Source organism: Mus pahari, chromosome 13 (assembly GCF_900095145.1).
Source record: "Mus pahari chromosome 13, PAHARI_EIJ_v1.1, whole genome shotgun sequence".
Lineage (NCBI taxonomy): Eukaryota > Metazoa > Chordata > Mammalia > Rodentia > Muridae > Mus > Mus pahari.
This window is the reverse complement of record NC_034602.1, coordinates 43393097-43406827: the sequence shown is the minus strand read 5'-3', so window position 1 is coordinate 43406827 and position 13731 is coordinate 43393097. Positions and strand designations below refer to the sequence as shown.

Genomic DNA, 13731 nt, shown 5'->3' with positions numbered 1-13731 from the left:
ATAGTAATGTGGGACAGACCATTTTCTTTAATCAGCCAAGGCCTCAAGTGGAAGGACTGGGACACCAATCCAGCCACAAAACCTTCAACCTACAGTTTTATCCTGCATGTGCAGTGTTTCGGAACCAGAGCCTAACAAAACTGTCATCAAAGAGACGAGAGGGACTTCATCCCAAAACAGATGAAAACAGAGGCAGAGTCACACAGCTGAGCAGTAGGAGGAGATAGGGGAGTCCTGTGGATGGAAGAAGCAGAAGTCTGAGGGGACCAGAGTGGTCAGGGACACCACGAGAACACAAAATCAGTTGACAAGGACTCATGAGAACTTGCATATATCAGAGAGCCTTTAGGGGTCCTTTGCGTATATGCTATGGTTGAATAGCCTGGTGTTCTTGTGGAAATCTTAACTGTGGGAGTAGGGGCTGTCCCTGACAATTTGCCTACTTGTGGAACCATTTTTCTCCTTCTGGGTTGCCTTGCCCAGCCTTGATGTGATGGTATGTGCCTGATTCTATTGTAACTTTTTATGCTGTGCTTGTTTGATGTTCCTGGGTGGCCCACAGGGGAGGGTTGGATCTGGGGGGGGGGAGAGAGGAGGGAGGAAAAACTGTGGGGAGGGGAGGGAGGAGAAACTGTGATCAGGATGTAGTATATGAGAAGAGAATAAAAAAATTTAAAAGAGAGATAGAATGGAGATAGATTTATAGATTATAGGGAGTGAAGCTTATGTGTGTAAGTCAACTTGCTTGGGCCATGCAATGTTCAGAATCTACCTAACTGTTGCCTGTGGGTATGTTTATGAGAGTATTTCTAGGAAATATCATTGGCTAAATTGGTAAAGTGAGTAAATCAGATGGCTCTCTGCAGTATGGGTAGACTTCATCCAATTCATGGAAGAGACAAATTGCACCCGTGCGCGCGTACACACGTGCACACACACGTGCACACGTGCGCACACACACACACACACACACACACACAAAGTAGGAAAGGTTGGATTTATACTCTCTCAATATTAGGGCTTGAACTGGAATTTTATCTCCCTTTTTGCCTTTTCTCTTCTCACCTTCACTATCACACTGGCATACCTCTCTTTGGCTTGTTGACTTTCATGCACATCATAATGTTCATGAACACCACAGGCTTTTCCAGGTTAATAAGCAGTCTATTAATACAGGCTGTGGAGCTTGGCTTCTATTATGATGAGACAACTGCCACCTCTCCTCTCTTCTCATAGCTTCATTTTGCTTCTCTTTGCTTTACTTCTCCTCTCCTCTCCTCTCCTCTCCTCTCCTCTCCTCTCCTCTCCTCTCCTTTCTATTCCTCTTCCCTCCTCTCTTCTTTTCTTATTTCCCCATCTCTGTCCTTCCTTCTCCCTTCCCCTTCATTCTCCCCTCCCCTCTCTTCTGTCCTCTCTTATCCCTTTCCTTCATCTTCTCTCTCCTCTCATTTCTCCCCTCCCCTCTCCAAACTTCTTGTCCCATACCATCCCCTTTCCTACCCTCCCCTTTTCTTCTCTTCTCTTCTCTCCTCCCCTCTCCTCTTCTTTCTTCTTAGCCAGCACCTATTCATCTTGGTCTCCTCTTACCTAAGTTGCTATATTCATTTCCTACTAAAGATAGGGTCTTTTGTTTGGCAGCATCCTAGTACTTACACTTGGACAATTCCTTAACCAAAATGATAATGTGGTGACAACTTAGTAACTGCTCAGTGGCTAAATAAGTGGTGAAGGTCATAATAGAACTTGATACTTCCGTGAAAGCCTTGAAAGGTGATTCTGCACTGAGAGGGTTCAGAGAACCCCCACCACAAAAATCTCTATTTTCTTATAAGACATACATAATTTTCTGAAGTGTATCAGTAGAAATGTGGACATTAAGAATGATTCTGACAAGATTCAGACAGAAATCATGAACATTTTTATTAGCGTATACAGAGAAGACGAGCCTTCCTATAAAGCAAGGGTGAATTTAAGTCAATTGCACTCCTATTCTGGTTGGTTGTGGAATGGACAGATGATAGAGTAAACTTGGATAATTTTTGAGAAGATTACTAATTAATTTGTTAAAAGGGGTGGCTTGCCTTTTCTTGACCACTTACAGTAGAAAGTAAGAAAGGGGAAATGCTTTGAATGTGCTGTTAAGAAAAATGTTACAGAAATCTTTCAGGCTATTCAAAGTGCACTATGATGCAACAGGCCTGTCTGAAGAGTGCTACAAGTATGTGTCTAAGCAACCATTAATAAACATAGTGTAGTTAAGGACCTCACCATCCTTTATACCAAGATCTAGGTGCACAGAAATGTTATAGTAGCATAAACCTTGACAGCAGAGACCAACAGAAGCAGAGAAACCAGATGCAGAAATGGATGCCCTTCAAGGAGGAAGAGGACCCTTTGAGGACTCTAGTGACAATAAGGCTGCAGTTCCTACAACAGGCCTAGGAAATGGGTTAAGTTTTCAAACCGCCACATATGAGACTGTCTGTCTGATTGTACAGTTCCTGAATGCTCCCACCCTCTGATTCACAGGAAGACCAGCATTAGTAGCACTGTGAGAGGAACCACTGCAGAAAGCAGCACAGGAAAACAGTTCATCAGACTGTAGCAGACACCACTGGTAAGGCTGAAAATGGAGCAGTACGATTAAATAGAGTAATAAGATTACTCTAACATTTGACAAAATAGGACAGAGGACAAAAGGCAGTAGAGCTCATGTTCTGGCTAAAAGGATTCTCATTGAACACTGAATCCATACTTTCCTCAGATACCAAGTTACAAGGGAAACCAGGGCCTGCAATCTTCAGATGAGCAATCATATGCTACAGAAACACCGTGACTCTTCTACCAACATAGGGAGGCAAAGATGGACATTTGAGGGACACATCATCCCAAACCATATCCAATATGACCCACTAGCTCCTAAGTCCTACCAAAGCTATATGATGAGCTAGGTTTGAATTTGAGCCTTCCACCTTCCATTTTGCTCTTATCCAGTCCTTCCAGAATTATACTATACTATGGAGTTATTTTTCTTGCTCTATGGAACAAGGACAGATGCATGAATTATAACTCTGAATCTGTAATAAACATTCAAAAGGCCCAATGAGTTTTCCTTTGGTGTTCCTAGAGTATTAACATAAACTTTGTTGGAAGTCTAATGAAATCACAGTTATAATATGTATAATTTTCTTATTTGAGTTATTCAATGGTATTTAAATAAACAAATACCTAGGGTCACCCACTCTTTCTTCCACAGTGAAGGTTTTGCTCTCACTATTGAATTCTACGTTGTTGGTTTGGAGTTAAGTCTATCCCAGAAGAGATCGTAGACCTACAAGCCAATCATTACATCACATCCCCTGTCCAAACACTCTATGGACAGTTCAACAACATGAAGAGTCAAGATGCTTTGGGCTGGATATTTTCCTTTCCAAATTAAACCTGAAAAGGTGATTATGTTAGTAAACATAGTTAAACAAATGGAAAAAATACTTTTAAATGATGAAGAAATCGGGAAGGTTTGATTAAGAATAGGTTTAAAAACTAAGAAATTAGTAATTTCAAATGACACCAGCACTCTAAATTAAAAGTTGGGAATCAGCAAGAAAGGGAAAAAAATGAGAGTTCACATGTTCATGATTTTGTGGCAAGGTAACACACTTATAAGGGAAAACATGTCAAGGATGGCCTTATTTTGACTCACAGAAAGTCACAGTTTTTGATGGGGAGTGTATACTATAGTGACACAGGTGGGTGGTATGGGAAGTTGTGCCATACCACCAGAGTTCTGCCAGAGTTAGGGTGAGACTTCCCTACTTACTTCAGTATCTTTGGAAACACTCCAGTAAACACACCCAGAGGTGTGTTCTACTAAGATCCTAGGAATCTCTCTATTTAGTCAAAGTAACAAGCAACATGAGCCACCACAATTAGTTTTTTGGGACCAGATGACCCACTAAGCCTGTGGTATTAAAGTGAGGAATTCTTGACTAGAATAGTTGAAATAATGAAGATGGCTAAGATGTCCTGAAATCTTCTGCTCATATCATATGAAAGAGAGACTCGGGTCATATCTCATCAAAGGGAGAGTCCACAGGATCAGCAGGTATAGACTGTTAAGGCTTTGCTTTTCACTGATGGGAAGCATCAGGTACAGCCCATTTGCTGAGCAATAATAGAACAAATGGCCTTCATAGGAACACATAGAAAAGAGGAAACTGTTTCACTGGGATTCTTAACCTTGGTTAGATATTTGCAATGATGGCATGAATAGTATGTTGTCTTTCCCTGATTATATTAGTTGAGACAATACCAGAGGCTCAATTCTCCACTTGGCACCTAGGCCTATCATTCTGTCTAGTTCTACTTGTCAAACAAGTTTGAAACTGTCACCAGCATCCTGACCAATTCACCCTGCCATGTCTTCCTTGTCCCAAACATCTGGAGAGTTGAGGCCCTGCCGTCAAACCTCAAATTTCATTCTTCCTAAGTCCCCACAATGCATGGCCCTGGTTAAAAGGAAAGAAAAGCCTCACAATATTGGAGACACAATCATGCAATCTGTGAACCTTCAATTCATAGACACTTTTCATTTTCTGCTTCAAAAAGTGATTATATGTTCTACTATGGGATGACCCCTGTGCTCTGAACTGAACTTTTGGACCATGTTATGTGGTATAACTTTCTCAAGCCTTTCCTGGGCTTTCTCTGACATCAATAAGTTATCTTCATTCTCACTGCCAGTATTCTCAATTGTACTTTTATTCCTTCTGCCTCAGCTCCTGCTCCTCTTCTGTATGTATGTCCACTCTTTAACACTCCTTACACATCCTATATGGCAATATTTTCTCATGGTGACAGGACAGAGACAGATGAGCTATTGCAAAGATTCTTTGCAAAACTCACAACTACACTTAAACAACAACAAAAATATTGATTGCTAAACCTTGTCCCTGGTTCCGATGATAAAGTGATCAAAAAATGGTTCCTACTCCCAAAGGAATCACAATGCTATGCAAAACCAGAAAGATGCATAAACATGTATTTTCAATAAAATGGGGGTGAGAAGTCTATAGAAGATACATCCATCAAAAGTCTAAAAATATCAATGATGGGAAAATACAGTGTGTGTACAGGTGAAAGAAGTATATTTTAGGCTTAGTAATTAGTTTTTTACTCCTACATGGTCAAAGATCTTAGACTGAACTGAAGAATGCCAGAGCACAGGCTGACCTGTTTTATATGTAAGGAAACAGACTCCAAAAGGTCAGAGTGAAGCTACGGTTGAGAATATATGTTGGCCCGAAAACTTGACAGTAATTGTTAGAGGATCAGAGTATTGGTGGCTCCATCTAGGACAGTGTGTTCTTCCTCTTTCATGAGAAACTGTGTAGTCTTACCTTCTTCATCCTATTGGAAGAGTATTATAAGGAAAATAAAAGATCTGAAATTATCTAGCAGTTGAAGAGCTATGAGACAGTCTCAGTTGGCATGTGCAATGGGCCCCCTAGGGTCATATATTAAAAGGCTTGGACCCTATCCCATGGTATTAATATTGGCAGAGAGGGGGACTTTAGAAATCTGGGGTGTTGTGGGGAGATCTCAGGTCATTAGAGTCATACTTTGGCAGGGAATTGTGACTCTCAGCCATCTGCTTGCTGTCTTTGCTCCCTGGCAATGAGACAATTGATTTTCTTTCAGGATATGTTCTTACCAAAATCTACTGTCTTGGCACAGACAAACAATGGAGCTAATACATAATGGACTGGAAACTTCAACATTGTGAGCCTGAAATAAAGCTTTCCTTCTTATAAGTACATTATTTGGCCAGTTCATTATAGTAACAGAAGGCTAACATTAGATTGATGTTGTCTCCTACGTGCCCTGACCTTGAAATAAAAGACATCATTTTGTCTCAATTTATTGATAAACACAAACTTTATTGTTGCATGAGAAATATATGAGAATATAGGATAGTTAATGGGTCCAAATTATCTTTGCTATCCCCATCGACTTTGGAGAATATTGGATGTAGTATCAAAGAGTTGTCCTCAATAGATATACTGGTAATAAAAGAGCACAAAGTCATGTTAAGAAAGATGGATTGGCTTTCTGCCTGGTCCTTGTTGCTAGGGCAGACTCATAGTTGATCTGCTTCCATGAAGACTCCATGTCCCAATCCATCCTAGAGGACCCGTTGCTCTCTGAGCAGTTGGTTAGAACTCTGCACCCCTGCCCTGAGTCCCAGAGCTGCTGATGGGTGCCTGGTGGACTCAGGACTCATCACTCACCAAAACCACTCCCCTTGCTTCCATCCCTCCCAACCCTCCTGCCTGGTCCTTGCTATTGGAGTAGACCCCTAGTTGGTCTGCTTCCATGAAGAGTCCATATCCCAACCCATCCTAGAGGACCCACTGCACTCAGAGCAGTTGAGGCAACACTTCACTCAGAGCAGTTGAACACATTGCACTCAGAGCAGTTAAGAAGTTGAGGACCCTCTGCCCTCAGAGCAGTTGAGAATCAGCTGCACTCAGATCATCTGGACAACAGCTTGGCTGCTCCATGAAACACCCAGCAGTCTGAAGGCCTCCCATGAGATCTACTGCAGCCAGCACAACAGATTAGCAGCTCCTCTGCACCTGTGAAGGGCCTCCAGTTGGAAGGCCCCACAGGTGGTCTGATACAGCCAGGGCCAAAAGCCTAACAGGAGACCTGAAGCAACCCAGGGACAAAAGAGGCAGACTCCATACAGTCACCCAGATCAACAAATAGCAGGTATATCCAGATGGCAAAAGGCAAGCCCAAGAGCATGAGCAACAGAAGCCAATGCATGGGCATCATCAGAACCCAGTTCTCCTACCACAGCAAGCTCTGAATACACCAACACACCTGAAGATCTGGAATCTGCTCTAAAATCCTATCTCATGAAGCTAATAGAGTCCTTTAAGGTGGATATCAATAACTCACTGAAAGAAATACAGGAAAACATAGGCAAACAGGTGAAGGGATTGAATAAAGCAATCCAAGACAGAAATGTGGAAGTAGAAACAATAAAGAAAATACAAATGGAGGCAAACCTAGGAATGGAAAACCTAGGAAAGGGGACAGGAATTACAGAAGTAAGTATTATCAATACAATACAAGAGATAGAAGATAGAATGTCAGGTATAGAAGATACAGTAGAAGAGATTGACACAACTGTCAAAGAAAATTCAAAACATAAAAAACTCTTAATCAAAAGCATACAGGAAATTCAGGACACAATGAAAAGACCAAATCTAAGAATAATCGGAATAGAGGAGAACAAAGATTCCCAGATCAAAGGACCTGAAAATGTCTTCAACAAAATCATAGAAGAAAGCTTCCCCAACCTAAAGAAAGAGATGGACATAAAGGTACAAGAAGCCTATAGAACAACAAATAAATGGGACCAGAGAAGAAAATCTTCTTGTCACATAATTATCAAAACACTAAATGCACAGAACAGAGCAAAGAAAGAATATTAAAAGCTACAAGGGAAAAAAGACCAAATAACATACATAGGTAGACCTTTCAAAATTACACCAGACTTCTCAACAGAGACTATGAAAGCCAGAAGAGCCTGGTCAGAGGTCATGCAGACTCTAAGAGAACACAAATGCCAGCCCAGACTACTATACCCAGCAAAACTCTCCATCAATATAGATGGAGAAAAAAAATATTCCAGGACAAAATCAAATACAAACATTATCTATCTACAAATCCAGCCTTACAGAGAATCCTATAAGGAAAAATCCTACACAGGGAAGATACCTGCACCAAAGAAAGGACAATGTATTAAGCATCTCACAACAAAGTCAAAAGCAGAGCCACAGCACATAAAGCCACCTACAAAACAAACATGTCAGGAACCAACAATCACCACTCTTTCATATCTCTTAATATTAATAGACTCAACTCACCTATGAAAAGACATAAGCTAACAGACTGGATACACAAACAAGATCCAGCAGTTTGCTGCATACATTAAACACACCTCAACAACAAAGACAGGCACTATCTCAGAGTAAAAGGATGGAAAAAATTCTTCCAAGCAAATGGTCCAAGGAAACAAGTAGACGTCATCATCCTAATATCCAATAAAATAGACTTTCAACCGAAAGTTATCAATTGTGATGAAGGACACTTCATATTTATCAAGTGGTAAATCCACAAAGAAAAACTACCAATTCTGAACACTTATGCCCCAAATGCAAGAGCACCCAAATTCATAAAAATTTTTTTTACTAAAGCTCAAAACACACATCAAACACCACACAATAATAGTGGGAAATTTCAACACCCCACTCTCACCAATAGACAGGTCATTGAAAAAGAAACTGAGACACAGTGGAACTAAGAGAGATTATGAACCAAATGGATTTAACAGATATCTACAGAACATTTCACCCTATAAAAAAAGAATACACCTTCTTCTCAGCACCTCATGGCACCTTCTCCAATATTGACCATATAATTGGTCACAAAACAACACTCAATAGATACAAGAAGATTGAAACTGAAATAATACCATGCATCCTATCAGATCAGCATGGCCTAAGGCTGGTCTTCAATAACAGCAAAAACTACAGAAAGCCCACATACATGTGGAAATTGAACAACTCTTTACTCGGTGATAATTTGGTCAAGGAAGAAATAAAGAAAGAAATTAAAGGCTTCCTGGAATTAAAAAAAAAAAATATTAACACCTCATACCCAAACTACAGGACACAATGAAAGCAAAGCTAAGAGGAAGGTTCATGGCACTAAGTGCCCTGGTAAAGAAACTGGAGAGATCTTATGCTAACAACTTTACAGCACACCTGAGAGCCCTAGAACAAAAAGAAGCAAACTCACCTAAGAGGAGTAGAAGGCAGGAAATAGTCAAACTCAGGGCCAAAATTAACCAAATAGAAACAGAAAACAAAACAAAAAATCAGCAAAACCAAAAGCTAGTTCTTTGAAAAAATCAACAAGATAGATAAACCCCTAGCCAAACTAACTAAAGGGTCAAGGGCCAAATTAATAAAATCAGAAATGAAAAGGGAGACATGACAACAGAAATGGAGGAAATTCAAAAAAAAAAAAATCAGATCCTACTATAAAAAGCCTATACTCAACAAAATTGGAAAATCTAGATGAAATGGAGGGTTTTCTAGACAGATGCCACATAACAAAGTTAAATCAAGAGCAGGCAAACTATCCAAACAGCCCCATATCACAAACGGAAATAGAAGTCATTAAAAACCTCCCAACCAAAAAAAGCCCAGGACCAGATGGATTTAGTGCAGAATTCTACCAGATCTTCAAAGGAAACCTGATAGCAATTTTCCTCAAACTATTCCATAAAATAGAAACAGAAGGAATCCTACCTAACTCATTCTATAAAGCCAAAATTACTCTGATATCTAAACCACACAAGGACCCAACCAAAAAGGAGAACTTCAGACTAACCTTGCTTATGAATATCGATGCAAAAATACTCAATAAAATTTTTGCAAACCGAATCCAAGAACACATCAAAGCCATCATTCATCACATTCAAGTAGGCTTCATCCCAGTGGTGCAAGGTTTGTTTAACATATGAAAATCCATTAACATAATCCACTATATAAACAAACTCAAAGAAAAAAAAAAACACATGAGCATCTTCTTAGATGCTGAAAAAGCATTTGGCAAAATACAACACCCCTTCATGTTAAAAGTATTGGAGAGATCAGGATACAGGATTTAAAGGCCCATACCTAAACATAATAAAAACAATTCATTGCAAACCAACAGCCAATATCAAATTAAATGGAGACATACTTGAAGCATTTTCACTGAAATTGGGGACAAGATAAGGATGCCCACTCTTCCCGTATCTATTCAATATAGTATTTGAAGTGTTAGCTAGAACACTAAGACAACAAAAAGAGATCAAGAGGATACAAATTGGTAAAGAAGAAATAAAGATATCACTATTTGCAGATGATATGATAGTATACATAAGCGACTCCAAAAATTCTACCAGAGAACATCGACAACTAATAAACAACTTCAGCAAAGTGGTTGGATATAAAATTAACTCAAATAAATCAGTAGCCTTCCTTTATACAAAGGATAAGCAGGTTGAGAAAGAAGTTAGGAAAACAATTCCCTTAGCCACAGGTAGCATAAGATATCTTGGGGTAACTCTGACCAAACAAGTGAAAGACCTGCATGACAATAACTTCAAGTCTCTCAAGAAAGAAATTGAAGAAGATATCAGAAAATGGGGAGATATTCCATGTTCACGGATTGGAAGAATTAACATAGTAAAAAATCGCCATCCTACCAATGACAATCTAGAGATTCAATGCAATCCCCATCAAAATCCCAACACAATTCTTCAAAGACCCGGAAAAAGAGATTCTCAAATTCATCTGGAAAGGCAAAAAGAACAGAATAGTAAAAATAATTTTTAACAATAATTGGACAGCTGGGGGAAATCACCATACCTGACCTCAAGCTTTACTACAGAGCAATAGCAATAAAAAACTGAATGGTATTGGTACAGAGACAGACATGTTGATCAATGGAATAGAATTGAAGACCCAGAAAGAAAACAGCACATTTACTGTCACTTGATTTTTGAAAAAGGTGCCAAAAAATATACAATAGAAAATAAAAAGCATCTTCAATAAATGGTGCTAGTCTAACTGGCTGTCTGTATGTAGAAGAATGAAAATAGACACATATTTTTCACCTTGTATAAAGCTCAAGTCCAAGTGGATCAAGGACCTCAAGATAAAACCAGATACCCTGAATCTAACAGAAGAGAAAGTGGGAAAGAGCCTTGAACTCGTTGTCACAGGGGGAAATTTCCTAAACAGAACTTCAATGGCTTATGCTCTAAGATCAAGAATTGATAAATGGGACCTCATAAAACTTGAAAGCTTCTGTAAAGCAAAGGACATAGTCAATAAGACAAATCAGAAACCTACACATTGGGAAAAAAATCTCCACTAATCCCACATCTGATAGAGGGCTATTATCCAGAATATATAAAGAACTCAAGAAGTTAATCACCAAAAAACCAAACAACCCAATCAAAAAATGGAGTATAGAATTAAACAGAGAATTCACAACTAAGGAATCTCAAATGGCTGAGAAGCACCTAAAGAAATGTTCAAAGTCCTTAGTAATCAGAGAAATACAAATCAAAAGAGATTTGACCTTATACCAGTCAGAACAGCTAAGATCAAAAACTCAGGTGACAGCAGATGCTGGCAAGGATGTGGAGAAAGAGGAACACTCGTCCCTTGCTGGTGGGATTGCAAACTGTTACTACCACTCTGGAAATCAATCTGGAGATTCCTCAGTAAATTGGAAATAGATCTACCTGAAGAAAAAGCTATACCACTCTTGGGAATATACCCAAGAGATGTCCCACCATGCCACAGAGGCATATGTTCCAATATGTTCATAGTGGCCTTATTTGTGATAGCCAGAAGCTGGAAACAACCTAGATGTCCCATGACAGAAGAATGGATGCAAAAAAATGTGGTTCATTTATACAATGGAATACTACTTAGCTATTATGACAGAGGACATCCTGAGTTTTGTAGGCAAATGAATGGAACTAGAAAGTATCATCCTGAATGAGGTAACTAAGACACAAAAGGACATGCATGGTATCCACTCACTAATAAATGAATATTAGATAAAAAAAAAAACCATACAGAATACACACGATACATACAGTCCACAGAATTAAAAAGCTCAACAAGCTGAAGTGCACAAGTGAGGACACCTCAATCCCACTTGGGAGAGAGAAGAAAAAATCATAAGTGGGGAGGGAGGGAGGGACTTGGGAGGGAACGTGAATGGGGGGGGGTGAAACCTGATCTGGTATTGGGTGAGGGAGAAGGACTGAAGTCCTGAGGGCCTGCAGAAAGAATGTAAACATGCAATCTCAAGAAATAGGAGGTTGGGGGATACCCCCCCCCCAGACTTCATCAGAGACACTTGGAGGTGAGAGACTCCCAGGACTCACAGGGAGGGAACTTTGATGTAATGCCAGACAGTAGGGAGAGGGAACTTATAGATCCCACCTCCAACAGGAAGATAGGACATCAAGTGAGGGATGGGGTTGCCATCCCACAGTCACATCTCTGACCCATAATTGTTTCTGTCTGAAAGAATTACAAAGATGGAAATGGAGAGAAGCCTGAGGAAAAGAAGCTCCAGTGAGAGGCCCAAAGTGGGATCCAGGTCAAGGGGAAGTTCCAAGGCCTGATACTATTTCTGAGGCTATGAAGTGCTCACAAAAAGGGATCTCTCATGACTGACCTCTGAAAGACCCAACAAGCAACTGAAAGAGTCAGAATCATATATTTGTACCTAACCAATGGACAGAAGCAGATGACCCCTGTTATTGAGTTAGGGAAGGCTGAAAGAAGCTGAGGGGAAGGGTGATCAGGGGAAGGGTGAAGAGGACCAGCAGTCTTAATTATTCTAGACCCCTGAGATCTTTCAAACACTGGACCACCAAACAGACACCATATACCAGCTGATATGAGGCCCCAAACACACATACAGTAGAGGACTTCCAGGTCTATGTTCATTCAGAGATGATGCACCTAACCCTCAAGAGACTGGAGGGCCTAGGGAGTTTAGAGGCCAATGGGGTGGAGGTTGGGAGCATCCATGGGGAGATGGGGAGTGGTGGAGAGTAGGTGTGGTATTTGGAGCAGTTGGAGGGTGGGAGGGGAGGGGTGGGGAATGGAAAATGGAATGTAAAAAAAAAATGAACTACAAATAAAATACATTTTAAATAAAGAAAAAAGATGGATTAGCTTGGGTATGGTCATGCATACGTTTTGTTTAAAAAGATTATTTTATGTATGTGAGTACACTGTTGTTCATGTACACTTTAAAACCCTGTATTTAGAAGCTTGAATCAGGCAGATCTCTGTTAGCTCTAGAACAAACAGGGTTACCTAGTAACCTCTGTTTCAAAAAACATAAATAAAACAGAGATACAAAACAGGCAGGACAAGAGATTGGATGGATGGGTGTATGTATGTATTTATGTATGTATGTATGTATGTATGTATGTATGTATGTATGGATGGATGGATGGATGGATAAATTCAAGGTACCTTGTTGATTATTAGGATGGTTTGAATGGGATGTATCCAAAAAGTCTTGGGCATTTGAATATTTGGTCACCAGTTGGTGGCTATTTTTTTGGAGGATTAAGAGGTATGGCCCTGCTGGAAGAAGTATGTCACTGGAGGCAGGTTTGAGGTTTCAAAACCCTCCTACCATTCCCAGGTGTTCCTCTTGCTTCCTATTTGTGGCTCTAGGCTGCTGCTTCACTATTCTACCATTGCCTACTTCCCTCCATCATCACTTTTCCTCTGACCATAGCCACAAACACACCCTTTTTTCTCTAGGTTGCTTTGGTCAAAATGCTTTATCACAACAAAAGCAAAGAAGCTATATAGTTATAAGTGCTTGAGTTAGTCTTCTTAGATACTATACATTTGTTTTCAACCCATTTTTCTTATGAGTTGACCCCAGCGTTTTCCAGTTATTGTACATGACCTTCCTTCTGCAAAGAACAGAAATGAACAACATTAGAGCAGCATGACATATCTTTATGTTAATCATTTTGTGATTATTATTGCAGAATAAAATACTTAGGAAGAGCATACCATCATGGTAGCTTTGAACACACATCCATAG

General features: G+C 39.9%; 1 pseudogene; it reads right to left on the bottom strand.

Moving 5' to 3' along the window:
- Positions 1-2458: 2458 nt before the first annotated feature.
- LOC110330299 overlaps positions 2459-13731 on the bottom strand; it is a 77372-nt pseudogene continuing 66099 nt past the window's right edge.